Raw genomic sequence first — 17653 nt, forward strand, 5'->3', positions numbered from 1 at the left:
AGCATAGGAATTACTGTTAATTTTATGATCAAATGATACCTCACACCAGAGGATGTGGACCTTGAAAAGTAATTGCTTATTCTTTACATCAAGAATAAGCAATTCTTGATGTAAAGCTGAAATTTTGAAACATAAGCAAACATACTTATGATAAACAATGAACAAAAGAGAAATTATAATTGATTGTTAGTGTTAATAAAAATTAATTTGTAACAAACAACTCCCTTTTCCACACACAAAATTTGGATGACATGAAATACTTATTCTCAACAAACCACTTGCATTTACAACATGTAACCTGCTAGAACTACATGTAACCTGCTAGAAATAAATATTACCTACAATAAACAAGTGAAAATACCAGTGTTTGCTAATATATATTTGTAATATGTAGCTCTTTATTCAAAGATTTGAAAAAATTATAGATTATTTTATTCAATAGCCTCTCATGGTGTTTTTTGTACATATAGCTGTGCAATTCTGCACATGTTTTTGCTGGAAGAGTAGGGTTATGCCTACGAAGGATAAATAGTGCCTCATAAGTAATGCTGTACCTGTGAATATTGTTAAATAACTCCCTAGCCTAGTTTATTCAACAGAAAATCTAACTTGCAAATGTGGGTTAGCAGTAAAATGTGTATTTCTGTGATGTTTATTGTTCATCCTTGCAATTGTTCAGTTAATTTTTTCCTCTTCTTAGTGCATATATGACATTTCATACCATCTCAATTTTAGTTATAACTTTGATACTGGAGCCCAGTGTTTTGCTGTGGTTATGTGTAGGTGACAGAATGCAGATTTCTTCCATGTTACATTCTTTATCATTACCATAAGTTATTTTAGTTTGACTTTTGTTTCATGATTTTCAATTGCATGAATTGTCTTGATGTTAAAGATTTTTATTATACATATTGTTATATTTGATGAGTTCATGATTTTTAGTCAATAGTTTTAATGTGGTTTGTCCAGCGGTAACAAAATGCATACATATTTCTTTTTTGTTGATCATTACAGTACAATTCTTTTACTTCTAACAAATACATCTGGACTAAGAATGTTTAGAGTATCTGAAGTAGGCTCCTATCTAAGGATAAAATCATAGTACTGGGCCTTGGTCTGAATTTTTTTTTAGGACTAGGGTATGATTTTTTTTCATAGATTTCATAACAAAATTAATTTGTTCAACGTTTAAAAACATAAGGATTTAGCACATATCTTTAGGGGACTAGTTATAGGAAGGGCCGCTGGGAAACTGAACATATTACCTGAAAACCTAATGCAGCTCTGTCACATTTAGCAAAATACTAAGATTTTAAAGTACTATACTGAAATCAGATAAAGGCAATGCCATCGTAGTTATTAATAATGCATCAGATTATTAGCGTAGAATAAACCAAGCACTTGCAGAAGAAAATTCTTAGAAAATTATGGATAGGGATACTGACATTTCAAAGTGGCATTCAAATTTTAATGTTTCCCTATAAAAAGAAAATTTTCCATACTAACAAATAGATACAGGCAATCCCCGGTTAATTCCGGGGGTTTCATTCCCGGCCAAGGGCCACTAACCAGAAATCGACTATACAGTAATAGCACTGATAAACCACTTAATGGTGCCGCTAACAGGATATCGGCACCGCTAACCACATATCAGCGCTGCTAACTGGAGATCGGTATTGATAAACCACTTACTGATGTCAGTAAACCACTTACCAATGTGTATAAACCGCTTACTGGCACTGAAAATCCAGTTCATGATAAACCAATTACTGGCGCTGAAAATCATTAACTACCGCCGAAAATCCAGTTAAGGATAAGCCTTGTAACGCTGAAATGCCATTAACCGATGCCTCTGGTGTGCAGGGACTGCTATATGAAAATGCCTAAGCTCCATACATGTACAACCTCTCCAAAATACATGAAGTAGGTATCTCAGTGAGACCGTTAGTCACTTCATTAAGTTCTCCTGTCCCAAATTTATCAGCTTAGGAAACGTTTTGGGCGTTAATGCAGGTTTGGTTTCACATGCTTATTTAAAACACTCCTCCAAATGTTACTGATGCCAAAGGAAGAAGTACTACTTGGTTATGTCAGGTAAGACTGCATATCCCTCCCTCACTAATTAACTGCCATGTAACCAAACTTCAATGACTATTCTCAGGTTCTCATCTCACACTGGGAATGCTTACATATAAAATATTTTGCTTTGTATGTTTAGAGAAAATGAAAATTTCAAATAATGATCAGAAATAAGAAAATGAGGTTATTTCTTAATACAAATTTTTTTCAGGTCATACTTGCCACGATGTTGTAGAACTCTTCTTGTAACCAAACCACTCATCATGTGTTCACGATGCAAATCATTCACGCATAATTTAGCGGCTGGTATGTATTTTCTTATTTTTCTGGAAAGTTCTTCATATTTAAGAACTACGTATATGATATCCATATTTTTAATAAAAATTTGATGAACAGTACATTGCATGTGTTTATACATAGTATTATTATTTTTATTTGGTTATTTTTTTACTAAAAACTTGGTGATGAGACAGAAAAAATATTAATGAGCCTATTTTCCATCTACTGTTGGCTGGTGCACCATCCCATAACATAATGTCAGTTTTTCTACTGGTCTGTAGCGTCTCTTGGGACCTTGCTGATTAAATTTTCCTGTAAACAGTGAATTTTTATCCCTTCCTGTCACTGCTTCTGTCTTTATGTTTAGTGTTCTGCTCTTAGCAAATTAATTATGTTAATTTCCTGGTTGTATTTTAATGTATATGACTTTTGAGTTTTATCCCATGTTTTCTGCAGAATTGTCTTGTTTGTTCAGCAATCCTATGAGCATGAGATTTTTAGCATTAACTTTTATTGTCCTTTGGGTTTATGAAAGCACATTTCTTTTAGCCATGAATTTTGTGCTGCCTCATTTAGTTTATTTTCTGGATATGTATCTTTGTTTTCCTATTCATTGTCTCAAACCCCCTCTTTTCAATGTCTGAAGTACTGAATGGCTGAAAGTACCCCACTGCTTGGCTTTAAAGACTAAATTACATGATCCATTTATTCAGTCTCCTCCATTCCTGTCATCAGTAAGAGGTTTAATGTTCTGTCTTCAAATCACCTGTGTTCGTCTTAATTCCACCAGTCTTTTTCTGTAAACTTTCCTTGATGTCATCCCCACATACTTCTTTTGCTACCTTTTTCAGCAGTTTCCACTTACCAATTTTTTTATTCTATACTATTTGCAGGCAATTTTTCTTGCTACTTCTTTATTTACTTAATTTTTCAGTTTTCCTGTCATTTTTTTTATCATCTTTCTATCCCTTACTATTGACCAGCCTGCAGTGGTCTGTGTTGATAGGTACGACTCACCTGGTATGATAATACAACTCTTTTCTTTGAAATTGTATGCACTTCTGATCATAATAAAATCAGTGTGTTTCAGCACCTCCAATCTTGTAAGTTATCAGCTTCTCTCTGTTTCTTAAGCATTGTATTTATTAACTTCTTCGATTGTAGCTGAATTTCAGTATGTGTACTGCTTCTCCTATGCAGTTTCTCTCTTTAGAGTTGCGGTATATACGTACTCCCATCACATCATCTAAGTGTGGCACTTTTATCACTATATCTGATATAAGTTTTTCTAAATTCTTGCTCTTCTAATCTCCCTTGTTGCAGTGAGTATGCTGAGTGTACATATACGAATTACCTTCTTTCCTGAGACAAGATTAGTTTTCCTAATTCTTTCATTTTGATCCTGTTTTTATCAATTTCTTACTCCATTTTGTCTTGTCTCACTGCCATCCCAACAGAATTTGTATTTCTCATGTCATTACCAGTTGTTTTTGTACGCAAAAAATATCCACATTTCTTGTAGGTACTATCTCAACTACTTCCCTATCTTTTCCTACATTATGTGCCAATATTATTTATGCTCATTTTTGCTGAGCTAGCTTCATTTCTATTTTTCATGGAAATACTTTGCACCCCCTTCCTGCTCAAGGGTTGCTGGGATACAGGAAGTCATTTTCTATGAAGACACCATAGGCTTTTGGAGTTTCCATCCTTTTCAAAAACTCTGTATGTCCTCACTACTGAATTTGTCTGGCAAGGGATGATCAGTTGATTGGTCTTTAACCCATTTTACAAATCTAGGCTAGAAATATTGACAAGGACAAAGTTGTGTGGTATATTCAGTATTATCAGATGTTTAGGGAATGATCAAACATGCCTGACTATTCAGTGTATGTGTAGGTAGAGGGAAAATGCTGTACAGTAAGTCCTCGGGTTACGCTGGTCTCGACTTACGATGTTTCGTGGTTACGAACGCGCCCCCATAAAAATATAAAAAATAATATTTTTGCGTCGTTCCGTCTTACGCGGTTTAGCGTCGTAAGCAACGTAAACAAACGCGAACTAGTTCCAGCCGCACGGCGGAAGAATACGCTTTGTGGGGGAGAGGACGGGCGTCGCTTCGCTTACGCTCATTCCTCGCCCATACGCCATTTTGGTTGTTTACACTGCCTCTCTCTCCCTCGTGTTGTATCGTTTTTGTAACTTTTTGCTCTTTGTTATGGCTCCCAAGCGCAAGGCGGACTCTTCTGATGGTAGTGCATCGAAGTAAAAGAAAGGCCATCACCATGGAAATTACAAAGTGGACATTATAAAGCGATCTGAGAAGGGAGAAACGCCAACAAACATTGGCCGCTCGCTTGGCCTTAGCCGTTCGACCGTTGCTACCATTATCAAAGATAAAGAGCGCATCGTTGAACATGTGAAAGGATCTGCTCCTATGAAAGCGACAGTGATAACTAAGCAGCGTAGTGGTCCTATAATTGAAATGGAAAGGTTATTGGTGCTTGGTTGGAAGACCAAAATCAACGGCGTATCCCAGTCAGCCTTATGGTGATTCAGGAGAAGGCGAAAAGATTGTTTGAAGCGTTGAAAAAAGAGGGGGAGGGAAGTGAAAGTGAAGAGTTTGTGGCTAGTAGGGGTTGGTTTTATGCGATTTAAGGCTCGGGCCAATTACCATAACCTTAAATTGCAAGGTGAAGCTGCTAGTGGGGATGAGAAAGCAGCGAGTGAATTTCCTAAAGCGTTGTCTGAGATAATTAAGGAGGGGGGTTATTCTGCTCAGCAAGTGTTTAACGTAGACGAGACAGGTTTGTTTTGGAAACGTATGCCTAACCGCACTTACATCGCCAAGGAGGAGAAGTCAGCACCCGGTCATAAAGCCAGCAAGGAGAGGCTAACTTTACTTTCTTGGGGGTAATGCTGCTGGCGACTTCAAACTGAAGCCCTTGTTGGTGTATCAGGCTGAAAAACAAATCCAAGGGCACTCAAGGGCATTTGGAAGGGTCAACTACCATTAATTTGGAAGTCCAACAAGAAGGCATGGGTGGACACTTGCAGTGTTTGAGGACTGGTTCGTAAACCATTTTGTTCCAAGTGTGGAGCGGTATTGCGCCTCCAAGGGTATCCCCTTTAAGGTGTTGCTAGTGCTGGACAATGCCCCTGGACACCCTGCCCAGCTGGGAGACTTCAACCTCAATGTCAAGGTGGTTTACTTTCCACCTAATACCACGGCCCTTTTACAGCCTATGGACCAAGGAGTGATTGCTTCGTTCAAGGCCTACTACTACGAAGGACAATTGCTATGGCTTTACAGGCAACTGAAACAAGAAGGACTTGACTCTGAAGGACTTTTGGAAATCCTACAACATCCTTGATGCTGTAAAGAACATTGCTAATTCCTGGGAGGAGGTTAAAGCAAACAAACATGAATGGTGTCTGGAAGAAAATTTGTCCTCAATTTGTGAATGATTTCCATGGGTTTGAGGACACAGTTCAGCTAGTTGTCAAGAACGTTGTTGCCCTGAGTAAGGAAATCAATTTGGAGATGGAGGTTGATGATGTTACAGAGCTGCTGGAGTCTCATGGCGAGGAGTTATCTGCTGAGGACCTGATACAACTGGAGAAGCAGATAATAGAGGAAGAAGAAGAAGCACCCACCCCAGAGCCTAAGGCTTTCACAAGGCAGGACTTGATAAGAGGTTTTGCAGAGTTGCAGCAAGCGTTGTCAACTTTTGAGGCTCAGGATCCCAACTTGGACAAGGTTCACTAGGGTTTCCAGCGGCGTCATGGATTTGATGCAGTGTTACAAGGAGATCTTGGATGAAAAGAGGTCGCTCTCTGTTCTCGACTAACCTGGAGCAGTATTTTGTAAGAAGGTAGAGAGGCCTGCAGGAGATCCTGTACCCTCTACCTCAGCTGCCTCTGCTAATCCAGACTCGCCTGCCCCACAATCTCCAGCACCATTCTGAATGTTCTGCTACCCAGACTCACCTGCCCCAGTATCTCCAGCACCTTCTGTAGGTTCTGCCTCACCTAAAGACTCACCTGCCCCAACATCTCCAGTAGTATGTTCTGCCTCACCTCAAGAATCACTGCCTCAGCATCTCCAGTACTAGTATGTTCTGCCTCACCTCAAGAATCATCTGCCTCAGCATCTCCAGCAACTTCTGGAGGTTCTTTTTCTCTCACTAACCTCCCCCAGTCTCTCCAGCACCGCAGCTTCCTCTCCAGTGTGCAAGCCAATCAAAACTAATAAAGGTAAGGAATTGTTCTCTCGTTGTTATTGATAGGTATTTACATTAAATCATGTGTTTTTTTCAATGTTCCGACTTACGCTGAAAATCGTGTTACGATGCATCGTAAGAACGATCAACGTCGTAACTCGAGGACCCCCTGTATATGTCTTAATCAGGTGGTTGATCACTTGGTCAGTCAATACTTAATACGTATTAGATACATGAATTTTCATGAGATACATGAGTTTTCATAACTCAGTTAATGTTACCTGTAAATATTTGACTTTTGCAGTGCTTCAGTTGGAGGGAATTCCTACATGTCTCTACTGTGATGGTCGTATGACGCAATTGACAATGAGAAGAAATTAGGTAAGTAAGGGGAGGTAAGAATGATCTCTCTTTAGTATGAGTGAGGTTATAGCACTTTATGACTATGTAACTTTCATTTCGTAAAAAAAATCATCATTCAGTTCTCATCTTTTATAATCTGGTTTATAGAAATGCTGATTATTGTTACTAATATTTTGGAAAAAGTGTACTCCAAGAGAGTTTTACTTATTCTAGGCAATAATATTATACTCTAGCAAAAATTATAGTTTTTGAAACAGATTTTGTAATTTTGTACAAACTATTACTTTACATCAACCTAATCCTTCAGTTATCAATAGCTCTTCAAACATACTACTCCAGAATCTCAAGATTTCCACCTGACAAGATCAGGCATCTGTGCTCCAAATTTCCTACCTCACTGAAAACAGTCATTCCCTGCGTTGTTAATTCAATGGAAGCATCTAGATTAATACCTTTTGTCTTGAGCACTTAAGACAAGGCTGGTTCCAGTTTTTGGTAAAAACTGTTAACTGTAGAATAGTGGTAAAAGAGCAGATCAACACTTCTGCTATATCCCTGTCAATTAGATATAGTATCTTTTTGAAGTCACATGGTTGCACCACAGAATATTTCATGTTGAAGCTGTTTTCTATTTGATTCTGAATACTATCTCTTTGTTACTACTTCAACCTCTTCCAGATTTTATCATCTTTTTTCCATCTTGCTGTCCAGCCTCTCTGGTTGCCACTCATTAGTGCAACTGCAGGGTTCACATTGTTGCACCTGAAAATCCTTTTTACGCCATAGTTTACTCTACCTTTCTTCTTGCATTCCAGTCTCTGTAATTCATTTTTTCACCACCTTGTTTATAAAGAGCAGATACCATTGCTTAGATTGGGGTTCACTATCAAAGTCCTTTTGAGATTCATGGTGATCTCTTTAAGCACCTGGTAATGCTGGGATCGGAGAGATACTGATATCAGGACCTTGAGGGCAGAACTATGCGGAGGGTCAGCTTGTGGAATCCAAGGGTGAGCTGATGTTTGTTACAGAACTCTTGATGTTCTGTCTGGTTTGCCAGCTAACATGGTTGGAGTGGGGATGATTACATTAAGTGGTCTGATTACACGATCTTTGTCTAACTATAACTACAATACACAAAATAACATGGCAAAACTCATGCCACATAGTTGCAGATTTAGTGAAAATTAGTGGATAAATTGGAGTTAGCACAGGTCAAAACTTGTAAAGGAAAAATACTCCTGTGCCTAGATCATCTTGAAATGCAAACGGATCCCGAGCATGGGCCCAACTGGAGAAGACCCTTGTGAACACTTGAGGGGCTGTGGTCAGCCCGAAGCACAGGACTTTGAACTCGAAGACCTTGTCCCCGAGAGAGAAGTGAAAGAACTTCCTGGACATTGAATGAATAGGGATCTGGAAGTATGCCTCCCTCAAGTGTATTGACAGCATGAAGTTGCCTCTCCTCACAGCTGCCAATACTGAACGCGGGGTCTCCATCTTGAACTGTGTCTTCCTGATGAAGTGATTCAAGGTGGATATGTCGATCACAGGTCTCCAACCTCCCGACGCCTTTGGCACCAAGAAGATGTGACTGTAAAACCCCGGAGACGGACGCACCACTTCCTCTATCGCATCCTTGTCCAGCACCTTCTGCACTTCCTCCCGAAGAGCTAATAACTTTAGAGAATCTGGAGGATACGCCCTCCTGAGCTGAGGCTTCTCCGAGAGAGGAGGAGAGAAGTTGAATGGCAGTAGGTACCCCACCCGAAGGACGTCTACCACCCACTTCTCCGTTCCATAACTCAGCCACTTGGCCCAATGGCCCACCAGGCACCCCCCCACCCGTGGCACAGGAGAGGGAGAGGCGCCTAACCTACTGACGGCCCCCTTTACCTCTGCCCCTGGGGCCCCTTCTTGGTTTAAAGGAATGAGAGCGAAAGGGACGTTGGTCTTCTGACCTAGTCTGGGATGAACAGGGAGCCCCTGCCGAAACTGAACTCCTCAACGGCCTACTAGGCGATGATCTTCGTGACTGCTGCTGGGTAGGGGGATGAGGAGGAGTCGGACGCCTCTGAGGATGAGACCTGGTGCACCAATCTGTCCTTGGTGTCAGCCCTGGCGCCAGTCTATTGCATCCTCCAGCTCAGTCCGAGGGAACAAAAATTGAGACTCCAACAGATCCCCATTCCTCAACGCCAGCAAGGACTCAGGGTCAACTGATCTTTCCATCCTGGATGAAGCTGCGTCTTTTCTAATCAGGAGAAGGTTAGCACTAAGGTGAGCCATATATGAAAACACCTTGCCTCCAGACTGCAACAAACTGGCAAGAGAGGATGCACTCACCAACCCTTCTGGGAACCTGTCAGAAGCTATCTTGGCAATGACCATAGACCAGAAGTCCAGCCAAGAAACTGTCTGCAACATGGAGGCTGCTGTAGATTCCAACGCTGAGGCATCTTGTGGAGACAACAATTGTGGCGGGACCACAAGCTTAAAAAACAAGCGGGCAAAATCCCCCCCACATAAACTTAACCAATCCAGCTGCCAAACTCACCCTCTTTACACTACGGAATACATGCATTGACTTACCTACACAAAAGCAAAAACAAAAAGCACAAACACATGTACTCACCCAACTCCAGATACTCTGGGCTATGCTGTGCTGTCCGCTGGTCGAGGTCGCTGAGACACTAACAACAACAAAGACAACAACCAAGAACCACAACCCCACAATCAAGGACCACAACCCCACAACTCAACAACAACACAACAACCAAGGATCACAACCCCACAACCCAACAACAAACAAGGAATACATCCACAACTCAACAACACAGCAAACAAACAAGGACCACAACCACAACTCAGCAAACAGCAACAAACAAGGAATCAACCACAACAAAAGACCACTGCACAAACAAACACCAACACAAAAAACAACAACACAAAAAAGGCAACAACACACACCCACCCCCCCCCCCCCCCACCCCCCCTAACAACCACCAGGGAATCACAGCACCTCACCAACAACAACCCTCAACAACTCACAACCATACCAAGAAACCACAACAGCCTCCAACAACAACAACAACTCTCAACCACAACAACTCACATACAACCCAACAGGAACTCACAAGCACAACAAACCCAACAGCACAGGCACAACAACTCTAGGCAAACAATATTAACTAAACAACAACAAAACAAAACATAAAACAACTGACTTTCAATGCCTTCAACACTTTTCACAGACTGCTGCCAACACTACTGATCTTCACAGGCTCTGCCTAAAGACTAAAGACTAACTCAAAACACAGAACTCTAAACTCCAACAGCACCAGCAGACAACCCAGAACTTACTAACAGCCAATTCAATCGTTGACCATCCCTCCACCAATTATGCCCTCTCTCTCTCTCTCTCTCTCTCTCTCTCTCTCTCTCTCTCTCTCTCAAAGATGTTGTTAATTGGAACTACCGACCTTACATGCTCCAAAGTCAATCCCGGTTTCAGGCGAATGACATCTGGGTTAAGATGTTGTGACATAAAACAGGCAGAGTTCATAGCATAGTACTTCCTATGCCTCGTGAGAGGTGGGGGTAGCAGCCTGGCAGAGCCCCTAGAGCGAAGTGAACCGTCCCGATCTGAAACAGAGGTGTTAACCTTATGCAAGACCGATTGGATGTACCTCAACAAGGGAAGTTGAAACGAATACTCGGGATCCTGTGTACCTCCTAGCTAGGCTTCCAAGCAGGAAGGAGTGTAAAACGACCGAGCCTGAGTCCTACTTTCCAAATTGTTAAAACCACGAATAAGATCAACAACTTCTGAAAAGGAAGACCAAAAACTCTTACGTGTCTCCCTCCTCCAGCTCCGGCAACGGAGACCGATGACGAGAAGGGTGTGCAAGTTCATCTAAAACGCCATCCTCATTCAAATTAACGGAAGAACCAGCGGCCAAACAGCCTGAAACACCAACTAATCTATCTGAGCTGGATCCAAGCGCTGACTCCTGCAACGAACCAACCACAATGCTAGGAACACGAATGAGAATCCCTCGGAGTTGAACTCCTGGAAGTACTGGGGAGAGGGGCATGCAAAGACTCCTGCTGTACAAACTCCGTGCTCACAACCTTCGACGTCTTGACAGGTGCCTTGAGATCCTTGCGGCAACGAATAGGCCCTGGAGACGGAGAAGTGGGAGCTCCTGCAATATGTGCACAAATGGGGGAGGTTGCAACACGCTCATTACTCAATGTGGAGGACGATGCAGTCACTGCAGAGTGCACAGGGGAAGATACACTAACACTTTCCGGAACACCAACACTCTCAGGAACACGGGCGTGTTGCTCCTCACTTGCAGGTGAAGAAAGAGCAAAGTCCTTAGCCTTCCAATGCTTGATATGCCGATACGGCATAGATGGGGGAGAAGGAGAGGAAGACAGCACTGGCTCCTTACGCAATCTCTTTGCAGGAGGTAGGGGCGATGCAACATGTTTGCTTCCAGTCCTCCCAGCCGACATGGCAGCCAACTTATCTTCCAAAACAGAGTCCAATCTCTTAAGAACCGCCTGGCATAAAGCCTCAGACAGCTCAGCAAGAGAAGGCTCTGACAATATGGAAGGGAAATGCAGCGAATCTGACGGCAGAGATGATGTCACAGCAGCGAACGATGACAACACAGATGATTGAGGCAGCACAGAGGAGACGACTGGGAGTGACATCATCGATGTAAGTGACATCATAAGTGGCGATGACGTCACGGCTTCCCCTCGATCTGAACGGGAAGCAGACGCCACTGGGGGAGGAATACAAGATGACTGACCCCGTGACGTCACTAGCGGGGCTGACGCCACAGTTTCCCTCTGACTTGAAGAAGTGGCAACTGTCACTGGTAGAGCAATACAAAATGGCTGACCTCGCCTACCAACGAAGACAAGGCCAGGACGAGGGGATAGGACCTGGACAGCATGAGGAGGTGGGTAGCGAGCATCCATGAAGTGCATCAACAAACCTTCCAAGGACGGAGAACCCCGTAGGCCCATCGACTTCCAAAGCACCGCCATCTTGGATGCCTCCGACTCTGCAATAAAAGACGACTCTGCAATAAAAGACAATGATGAAAAGCCTCCTCCCTCTCAGGAATCAAATTAACTCCCGAAGAAGAAGGGGCGGCATTACAAAAATCAGCCTGAGGGCCTCCCAATACTTCCAACAACAAATCAATGGAAGAAAAGGAAGGGGTCAAAGGTACAACACTACTATGGGGTGTGACTGCAGCAGGAGATGAAGCATCGGGAAGAGGAGAAGAAAAACCCTCCTACGTAGGAAGAGTAGAAATCCTACAATGCTCCCTCCTGCTATAAAACAGCTTCCACTGCTCTTTAGGCCACGCACAGCATTCCGTGCAAGGATTCATTATTGTACAAACATTAGAGCAACACCTACTACATATGATGTGGGGATCGGTCGCAGCGAAGCCAAAAAACGAGAACATGGAAAACCTGAAGTTCCGGGGCACATACGGTTGACGAGGCCGAGAAGGAGCAGAAGAAGCCATAATAACAGCACACAAACACACACACACACACACACACACACACACAACACAATCGAAATGGGCAATGAACTGGGTAAAGGCCGGGAGAGGTCAAACACAACTCTTGCTCAGGCGGTTAAGAAAAAACTGACGTGGTGGCGTAGGTGCGTGGTCCTTGACCACTCTTCACCCAATATACTCACATGTTGCCAGATCTCACAAGATTCCTGGCTTTCATCTACGATTTAACCGGATCCAGCTAGGTGCTAGACATTTTCTTATTGTTGAGACCGAAGGTTTGTTCGTGTATGAACAAAATTAGTTAAGAGATGTGTGATTCAAAATATTTACATATCAACAAAAATAGAAGTGAGTTTGTTGTACTTCCTCAGGTCACAGATACCTTTCACTTTGGTATGTTAGTTCTAGTTGATTTTGTCTTTCGCAAAATGACGAGGCATAACACATTCAAGAGAACTGAAATCTATGTATATTGGTCAGTCTGAACATGCCATGTCATGATGGGATTTTAGTCTGTGGTGTAACTATAAATGTTGAATGATTCAAAGCAAAAAAATATTAATTGAATTCCCACATTGTGGATATGTTTTTACAGAAATTTACTTCATACAGGAAAATAAGGTGAAAATTCTTTTTAAATTCTTACTTTCATTTGTGGCTCAAATTAAGAAACAAATATGTATGTGTAAGAGAACATTGCCATCACGTTTAATTTAAATGCAGTGTGCTGTCATGTTTAGCATGTTAATGATCATCTTGTTCACAAATTTACCACTACATTAAGTTGATTTCAAATACTAATGCATTAGTAAGTAAAGAGTTATAGTACAGCATTCAAGTTGATTTATTTATTTTTCAGCATGATTGTTGAGAGTTGCGTCCAGTTCTGCATTCAGAAGAGAAGAGATCAGCGGAAAAAGAGGTCGACTAGTAAATGCCCTCTATCATGGATGGATTTACCAGGGATAAAGCATTTCCACAGTTTGTGCAGTGCCTCTTCAAACCAGCAAATTGTGGCCTTATAGATCTTATGTCAGTTTTATGCAATGAGACTGAATAAAAAAAAAAACTGTATAGTAAAAAAATTTCATAGCTGACATTTGAAATTCGTCAAGTATAAAATTACACGATGCTATGACATTTTAGCAGATAATAAAAATAAGGTTTTTCATGGGCACAAAGCATAAGCATGTTGAGTGTAAACTGGATTTGCTGAAATTCATGCAGTGTAAAGTACTGTTATATCATAATAATAAAGTCCATTAGTTATATGTACAGATAAGTTTATAATGATTGAGGTTACATTATCAGATGATGAAGTGACTGCCAGATCCGCTAGAGTTCTAGAAGGTAGCACTTTGGTCAGTTAAACTGTAAAGTACAAGTACACTAGTAAGCAGTAATGAAGGAATCATGTTTTGTGGCATGAAATGAATCCTGGTTATATGCATTTATGTGATTGTACGGGCAGTCCCTTGGCTTAATTCAGTGGTTACGTTCTATACTGCGATGTAAGCCATAAAACAGTGTAACCCAAGATATCATCGAAAATTGTAAGAAAACCTTACTTTTAATCCTTTGGGTGTCTTGAAAATTATGTAACCTGAATTTTGATTGAGCTTTCCTTCAAAATCCTCCAAATTTTTACCATTCTGCCATTTTGGAGCCATATTTATTAACGTTCCAGTCTTCCATCAGACTGGGAAACAATTTTTGATGGATATATTTGAAGAGCAATGTAACCCCAGAATGACATAAGCCGAGTCCGATGTAGCCTGGGGACTGCCTGTAACAGTTGTTGTTATGAAAGTCTTTCATGTATGTATTTGTATTGCAAGTTTCTTAGAAGTTGTACAGGTTTTTGTGAAGACAAAGAATGTTGTGAAATTTTTTATGCTTTTTGGATTAAGTATTTACCAAGCTGCCTATAAGGCACAGCTTGCTGTGAGTAATCAAGTCATATCAATGGCAACTGTGTTGTTGACAAAGGCCATACAGCATTTTCCATGTAGAAGTCCCACTGACATTGCTCAGCTTTTGTGTTTCCACAGTTTTCCATATTACTGCTGATATGTGAGGCTGTATATCACCAATACTTACACTGAAACACAGTTAAAAGTATAAGTTATTTCTTCATTTTTCATTTGGATACTTTGGGATTCAAGGTTTGTCAAGTCTTTATGCTTCACCATTCAACTATGAAAAAAGCTTTAGTTTTAAAGGCTGTATTAAAACACTTGAATGTACCATAGTGTATTTAAGTAAGAATACACCCCACTACTATACTGAATACTGCATCTAACATTGGTACTGCTTTCCATGGATGGTGAGATCAATCTTGAATTATGTAATCTCCATGTTCAAAATTTTTGCATAGAAAATTTTGGCATTGTGAAATTTGAGTATCAGCTGCACAATGTATATAATTAATTTAATTCAGTAGATCAAGCCGTGTCTAGTTGGTCATGTGACTTGTAAACACTATATGCAACATTGTAGATTAATGTTCAAAATGCTATGGCTCTCAGATATGGTTTTTAGATATTCCTTTGCTTTTATAATAACGCAATAATGTATAAATGTTTAATGCAAAACACATTTCCTAGTCTCCCTGAGTCAGGTGTATTGATGTACAAGTATTATGTTTACCTTGAATCTCCATGACTAGATGCTGTTTTGTTGCACAAGAATCACATTTCCATTATTTTAAATGCCAAATCCTATATGTACTATATTGAGCATTCTTTCTTTGCTCTGTTGTTGATATTTTAAGTGTAGTTCAGCAAGTGATAACACTGGAGGATGCATTAAGAGGAAAATAGTCAAAGGTCTGGGCTTCATGGCTGGTTTTATATGACAATTCTTGAAGTGAACGGGCACATTACTGTTGTTTATAAAATGGAAAAGATATTGAGAATTCTAAGTCAGTGCTTTTCTCCTTCTCAGAAATTTTGTTGGTGTGAACTCTTACACGAAGCTCTGATCTAGTCACTGGAAAGTATTATTTGTAAAGCCACAGAACATTTGGATTGTCAACTATTAGATTTAAGAATTTCGATAATATAAACTGCTGTATGTTTTTGAATCAAGAAAGTATCAGCTTTTACCCAGCTTGACTGGGAGACAGATGCCGATTGTCATATCTTATGCAGGAAATACAATGCAAGGCTGTGCTGCCTCCAGATGAAGCTCATATTACTAGAAATGAATAAGGTGCTGGGAGTTTGTAGCTGAAGCTGGTATAAACTTGTTTTAAGAAAAAAAATACCTGTTTGGTGATCTGTTTTTGGGGATTATTAGCACGCCAATAGAATTTTTTTATTATGAAATTTGTATATATTGTAATTTTTAAATATTTACCTGTGATACACATGGTTGCTAGGGCATGAAGGGCTTTTTTTGTTAAGCATTTATTTTTTATAATAGACAAATTTGTTGCAGAATTACTCTAATAAGCATAAAAAGGGTTTCAGTAATACCCCAGGGGTAGATTTGCTCTGGAAATGTGCAGAGTCACCGATAGCAATCATAGATTAACCAATGGAAATCAGTTTTAACTAAAATTAGTTGAATTGCACTTGGAGGATTTGTTCCAGTTTTTTTATTGCAGATAAAAAAGGGATTTTGACGTAGGAAAAATCTATTTCTGGGCGAGGGGGCCGTGTCGCTCCGTGAAATAGGTTCCTTTAGCACTATTTCTAAGGTAAAATATTGTTATAATACCAGAGAACTGCTACAATGACATACACAGAATGCAGATGAAATAAGACACTTATGAACTACACATTGTGTATAAAATATATATATTGGCCCAGTACTACAATTACGCTACTGGGCTCAGGTAAAAATGTTAATGAGGCTGGAAGGAGGGCAGAAGGAGATAAGATAACTACTGACTACTACTGCTGACCGGAGCAGGGGAAACTGTGTTTCCCACAGCTACGGCCGGGTACCCTGTCACTAATAGTGCAAAGTATATTTATAGAATATTAAAATGAATTTTCTTTCAAAGCCAATAGGGTGAGATGAGGTAATACCATACCATAAGTGGAAAAATATTTGGCAGAAATCAGGTTTCAGCCAGATTGAGTAAAGTGTATGTCCAAAATAAACTTCAAGAAATGGGCCATCTATGGTATCCATGTGAATTATTAAAAATAATGGCAAATACAGTTTTCAGATTTAAAAAATTTTTTTTACTTCGCACAGGTTTTCCATGGTTGGGTAATACTGTACAGGGTATAGGGGAATACCCAGCTAAGATTTTTTTACTTACCTGTATTTGTGTGTTAATGGTGTGAAGGGGTTTTAAATGGCTAAGATTACTTTAAATAGATGTATTTAGTTTACTAATGGGGGAAATTAAAGAAATCTAATACAAATTTACACTTATTGTACAAAAATTGATAATAAAATATATACTACATTCTTTGTACAGATTATTTACATCCTACCCTACCAAATGTTGAAGGAGTTCAGTGGAGGGGAGACCTTTATTAGGGGTGCCTGCCTCTGGGTGCAGCCCTTCACAGTGGTCAGGACACCCCTACACTGCAAAACCTCCACATTTTCAACATCTTCAACTGTAGGGAACGAGAAGGTGTCCTTGGGAAACAAAGACTTCATGTGGAGGAAGGACACCTCATATTTCCCTTCCTTAATGTTCATCATCTTACAAACATAATGAGCAGGGTCATCTTAACATCGAACTGATCACAGGCTTCTTTCAGACTACACCCAGTGGCAAAGCAATGTTTAAAGGCTACCTCTAAATTATCTCGGTCCAGTTGTTTCTTACCGGTGTGCACCTGGACGAGTTTTGGTGGATTCTTGAATAGAGTAAATGCCATTAAGTTTTGCCAAATAATTGAAAAGTTAGAAAAAAATTTTAAATGAACATTGGGATAACACCATACGCCTTACCTCTCATCCATCTGGTGTTCCCCCAAACTACTATTTTTTTTCTATTTTGTAAAATTAGGTTTTTTTTCATTTTGTTAAATTAGGCTTTTATTATTTCGTAAAATAAGGCTATCTCATATAATCAATTTCAAACACAATACAAAATGTCTTATGTTGGTTGTTGCACATTTAGATGTCATATTAACACTGGTAGCACATAAAAACACTGATAAAAATAACCCGGAA

The 17653-nt window shown here is 40.2% G+C and overlaps 1 long non-coding RNA gene across 1 annotated transcript; it reads left to right on the forward strand.

Moving 5' to 3' along the window:
• The first annotated feature begins 935 nt into the window (after positions 1-935).
• On the forward strand, positions 936-17091 carry LOC135212183 (uncharacterized). The gene is made up of 3 exons (XR_010313829.1): positions 936-2385; positions 6886-6976; positions 13365-17091. It is a non-coding gene; the product is annotated as an uncharacterized LOC135212183 (long non-coding RNA).
• The last annotated feature ends 562 nt before the right edge of the window (positions 17092-17653 follow it).

Source organism: Macrobrachium nipponense, chromosome 40 (assembly GCF_015104395.2).
Source record: "Macrobrachium nipponense isolate FS-2020 chromosome 40, ASM1510439v2, whole genome shotgun sequence".
NCBI classification, from domain to species: domain Eukaryota; kingdom Metazoa; phylum Arthropoda; class Malacostraca; order Decapoda; family Palaemonidae; genus Macrobrachium; species Macrobrachium nipponense.